Source organism: Momordica charantia, unplaced genomic scaffold, assembly GCF_013281855.1.
Source record: "Momordica charantia cultivar OHB3-1 unplaced genomic scaffold, Mcharantia_2.0 BLBB01000058.1, whole genome shotgun sequence".
NCBI classification, from domain to species: Eukaryota; Viridiplantae; Streptophyta; class Magnoliopsida; order Cucurbitales; family Cucurbitaceae; genus Momordica; species Momordica charantia.
In genome coordinates, this window is record NW_028275214.1 from 66,195 (window position 1) to 72,194 (window position 6,000).

Here is a 6,000-nt window from a genome sequence, read left to right on the forward strand (position 1 = left end):
TAGTAGCGTTTATTGTAGAACCTATTAGTGGTGTAGTGGATGTAACACAACATACATCTAGTTTGAACTTAAGAAGGCAAGGATGTAAGTTATGTGCTACATCCACTATACTAATAATAGATATTCGAAATGAAATGCTACAATAAAATATATAACTTATAATAATATTTTATTTTTTTCTAAAAATCAATGTCTCTGTAAACGTCTTTTGAAGAAACAACCACAAATTCATGTTAATAGATGATAGGAAATTGATAGATCTAACCTAATTAAGCTTTCGAATTGCTCCAATGACCCAAAATTAAAAATTTCACTTTTCCAACCCAATTTATTATTTAATATAAATCAAAAAATGTAAAATTACAAACTTATCCCTCACTTTAGAACTAATTACCATTGGTCTTCCTCCTTTCTTCTTCCCTCTTCTTTCGTTCCCACTTTCGTCTTCCCTCTACTTTCGTCTTCCCTTGTCTGAGTTTTCTATCGAGTTTTTTTTCTTGTTCCTATTATTTCATCGTTCATCCCTGTGAAACTCGTATAAAATCTAAAACGCAATCTAAAAGGTTAGTATCTCACATGTTTCAACATTTTTTTCCCACGAATCTTGGGTCTTTTGGCGATGACAGAGGTAGTATCTCACATTTTTTATGGCGATTTTATGTTGGGTATTAAATGAGTTGTTTTCGGTTGTTTCTGAGTGTTTGTGTTACATTTGTAAAAAAAAAAAACGAAAAGTAGTTTTTGGTTTGCGAAGTAAAATCTGGGTTTTTCTTTGAATCCAAGTCGAGTCTCATTGAATCCCTCTCGAGTTCTTTAAGTTTGTTGTAAAAAACTAGGTGCCAAAACTCGAAGAAGTTTTCCTGAGATTTCAGTCTAGGGTTTAATTTAATTTAGGAGATTTCAAATTAGGGCTCAATTTGGACAATAAATATATGGATTTGAAATTATGGTTGAATTTAGAAATTTCAAATTAGGGTTTAATTTAGGGGATTTAAAATTATGGTTCAATTTGAAGAATTTGCCAACTTTCTTGATGCATCCCGACGGAGTTCCTCCTCGGGATTATTTCCACTGAGCTTAAATCTCGAGCAAACTTCCTCAAGTTTTCTCTAAAACTCGAGCAAGTTTGCTCGAGATTAGAGTTAACTGGAAATAATCCCGGCACGAACTCCTTCGAGATGAATCGAGAAATTTTCTAGAATGTTCAGATATATACTATTTTCATCATTATGTTTACATGTTTCATTTTATAGTCTATGAGTCTGCATGTTATGTTGGGTGTGTTGGCCTAAACTCGTAATTTGTGTTTATATAAAAACAAATTTATAGTCAATAAAGTTTTATTCAATCAATTTGTTGTTGAATTCATACAATTGCATTGTCTAAATCCAACAAACTAAACATCCAAGGTTATTATAAGGTAATTGGGACAATATATATAATAGGTATATATTTGATATACCCTCGATATACTAATGGATAATGTCCTGGGAATAACATAAAAGGTCATAGTATATGGATAAGGTTGGGTACCTTATTCTGACAACACTATGGATACGACCCACTTTGTAAATGCTACGGACGACTCGATCCAGGTCATTCGTGTGGAGACATGCGAGTAGGGGTATCCTATACAATGAGTTTGTATAAGACCGGACCACGAAATACCCAATCTTTAGATGTAATGCCACTGACTAATAGATTGCTATTTCATAGGATGACCAGACAACTTATTCTCAATCCTGAGTGAGTTATGGACTCCTGCCCGTGAGGGCTCGTCCTTTGATCTGTATGGGTGAGAGTGGCCCGGGTTGCCGACTCAACATTCCTACCATTTTGGGAACGAGACCGAGTGGGATGTTTGGGAACATAACTTTACAAGATGAAATTTCACTCCTCTCCGACTTTAGGGGAGTAGATGAGTGTTCCCTCTAGTGCTGACTTCGAACTTGAACAAGGGTCCCACCCTCTAACTGGCCCGAGAGGGACTTCTAGTCATTGGTTGTCAGACCATAACCGGATTGTTCATTAGAGCATTAGCGATATTTAAGGTACAAGATGTAACACAAGGGTAAAACAGTAATTTGACACATCTGTGGTTACAAACACTCGTGAAGGATTTACTTGCCATTAGTGGTCGATATCTGTGGACACATAAATATTTTATAGTGAGAAGAGTTCAGCTGCGAGTTTTTAGTGGAGTAACCAGTAGTTGACGTATGTTGATTAAGGTGGTTAATGAGTTTAACCGATTAATCTCGTAATGTTGGAGCTTCTGATCTATAGGTCCGTTAAGTCCCCTTGCTAGCTCGTAAAGGGTAATTAAGAACATTAATTCTTGGAAGACATTTGAATTGTTCAAATTTAATTAAAGGATTTTGAGTTAATTGTGTATGACACAATTTAATATAATGTATGATGATACATTATAAACTATGTATTATGAAAGAATAATATGAATTGGATTCATATTAAAACTATAGGTTAAAGTTTAATGTGAATTTGATTCATATTAAATATTATAGGTTAAAGTTTAATGTGAATTAGATTCATATTAAATACCATAGTCATGACAGATAGATATATTTAAATATGATTCAAATATTAATTTAATTAAATTAAATTATTTAATTAATTTATTAAATTAAATAAATATTATATATATATATATAATCCATAATTAACGACCACCACTTTCCTACAAAATTGTTGAGAAATGGTGAGGTGTAGAGTGGGAGGTTACTCCCCCTCTCCCTCTCCCCTCATGCCTTCGTAACACAGAGATTCTCTGTTTTTTGGTTGCTGTGATTAAAGTTTGTTCATCCCATTAGAACAAAAACGTTCTCTCTTTCACAATCTCAGTTTTACTCTCTTTTGTTTTATTGTCAAGAAGGATCCCATAATCCTATTCTTGATCCTAAAGAATAGCAAGGTAACTACGTGGTAGTATCCAACACTTGGTTCACCGAACATTCGTTCGTGTAAAGCAAAAACTGGATTCGAGGAAGTAGATCTCGTTAACGGTTTACAAACGTAAGCTATTTTCTTCTTCCCGCGAGGCTTAATCTCTTCTTTAATAGAAATGTTTTGTTTTAGAAAATCAGTAACGTTTAATTTCTAATTCGAGTTGAATCACAAGCGATAACCGCTTTCGCTTGGGATTCGATCCCTTAAATTGGTATCAGAGTCAAGTCGTGATTCAATTTCGTTAAGTCCCCTTGCTAGCTCGTAAAGGGTAATTAAGAACATTAATTCTTGGAAGACATTTGAATTGTTCAAATTTAATTAAGGGATTTTGAGTTAATTGTGTATGACACAATTAATATAATGTATGATGATACATTATAAACTATGTATTATGAAAGAATAATATGAATTTGGTTCATATTAAAACTATAGGTTAATTTTAATGTGAATTTGATTCATATTAAATACTATAGGTTAAAGTTTAATGTGAATTAGATTCATATTAAATACCATAATTATGACAGATAGATATATTTAAATATGATTCAAATATTAATTTAATTAAATTAATTATTTAATTAATTTATTAAATTAAATAAATAATTATATATATATAATATATATATATATAATACCATAATTAACGACCACCACTTTCCTACAAAATTGTTGAGAAATGGTGAGGTGTAGAGTGGGAGGTTACTCCCCCTCTCCCTCTCCCCTCATGCCTTCGTAACACAGAGATTCTCTGTTTTTTGGTTGCTGTGATTAAAGGTTGTTCATCCCATTAGAACAAAAACGTTCTCTCTTTCACAATCTCAGTTTTACTCTCTTTTGTTTTATTGTCAAGAAGGATCACATAATCCTATTCTTGATCCTAAAGGGAATAGCAAGGTAACTACGTGGTAGTATCCAACACTTGGTTCACCGGAACATTCGTTCGTGTAAAGCAAAAACTGGATTCGAGGAAGTAGATCTCGTTAACGGTTTACAAACGTAAGCTATTTTCTTCTTCCCGTGAGACTTAATCTCTTCTTTAATAGAAATGTTTTGTTTTTAGAAAATCAGTAACGTTTAATTTCTAATTTCTAATTCGAGTTGAATCACAAGCGATAAACCGCTTTCGCTTGGGATTCGATCCCTTAAATTGGTATCAGAGTCAAAGTCGTGATTCAATTTCATTTTGGACAAAACGATATTGGTTTATGGTGGGTTAGTTTGATGCATTTGATGTATGTTGGTTTGCTAGTAGGTAGTTTCAATTTTTTGGCATTTAGATTTACAATTTATGTTGATTCGATCAATGAAAGGGCCCGTTATTTGAGCATTTTGTTGTCAATCGAGTCTGTACAATCTAGGTCGTTCATGGAAAAGAGTTGCTGGGAAGAAAGGTTGAGTTTCGAGGTTTTTGGAGCATTTTCGTTACTGGAACAGAGAGCAAGCAGCAGGTCCGTGACAGCAGCGACATGGCGCTGTAGTTGCTGGAATTTGCTGCAGCAGTGCTGCGGCGCAGCCCTATGGCGTCACGGTGCTGTCCCATGTGTCTTTTCGACCTCCCGTTTGTGTGTTCAGGGCTCCGCAGGCGTTTCTTGTTTATTTAAATTAATATAAATTAGTTTATGTTAACTTAATTGTAACTTAGGATGCCAAAAACCAGTCTACTTAGCTTTATTCTATTGCATTATGAATGTAATTATTTTATGAATTCTATGTTGTATAAAGTATGCAATATAGTTTTTAAATCTCACCATAGGTTAAGCATAAACACGCATCATATGTATATAATAGTTATAATGTATGATAGTATGTGCATTTTCATAATTGATTAATGTAAATGTTATATTAATTAGATGAAAATAAAGTTGCATTGAGCATCACATTACTTTAGCTAATATAATTGTTATATTAATGTATGCTTGCAATGCATGTTTATAGTTTTAATTTCTTAAATTTATAAGAGTTATAAAATTTGGTAGATATAATTCAAATCTATAATAAAGAATTGCATGAAAACATAGGGTCTAAGTTAATTAATTTTAAAGAGGTTTAAAATTAATTAGACATTAGGTTATATCTTCTAATATGATTAGAGGATAGTCTTTTATTTTGTTTTAACTAGGTTTAAAATGAAATGATAAAAGACTAAATATAAATATTGCCTATAAGGGAACCTTGTTTAAGGAAGGTTCTGTTTAGGTGAGGTATATACCACGTATATTTTTGATATACAAGATATATATGACCTATTTTTTTCTCTCACGTTTCTCCTTAATGTTCACACTGTGAGTTCTATGCTCGGCCTCGTGTCGCCCTAGGCACGGCCTCCCTACAGAAGGTGTTTGCATGGTTCAATATCGAGGTGAACGGAGATAGTATTCATAGTAAGTGGGAAAGGACGTGTGACACACATCCTTCGATCTCCACCATTGGTTTGCACCGTGAGATTTCATACATGACTTGAGTGTCATCTTAGTGTGATCATCCCTACGTTGGGTCCACTGTATGGAATCGAAATCAAGGAAAACTCCAAATGGATAAGGTTTCTTAGGTTTTGCTCCAATATTTTCCTTCCCTACGGCTGGATTATTGGGGTGGACCTCTAAGGTTAAAAATGGTGGGTCATACTTACGGGGAATTATTAAGCTAGTTAGTAATTCTGTGATCGGATAAACGACGACTAAAGATTATAGGAATAATAGTTATTCTGGTGTAGGATTTAGTTGAGAACATCTCAATTCAGTTAAGGGGTAGCTGTCTGCCCTACGGTAGCTGTTTCTCTAAATTATTGAAGTATCGTTGCAAAACAATTTTGTTAGGGTGCTTAATTTTTTTGCTAAAATTTTATTGGTTTAAAGAATCATGCATGAAACTAATATAGGTTTGTTTTTATTTTTAGCATATCTACTTCTTTTATTGCCTTGTTAGCTGCGGAAAAACTTAACGACGAAAACTACAAACAATGGAAGTCGAGCCTAAACACTATATTAGTGATGATGATCTTAGGCTTATCTTGCAAGAGAATTCTCCTCAAGC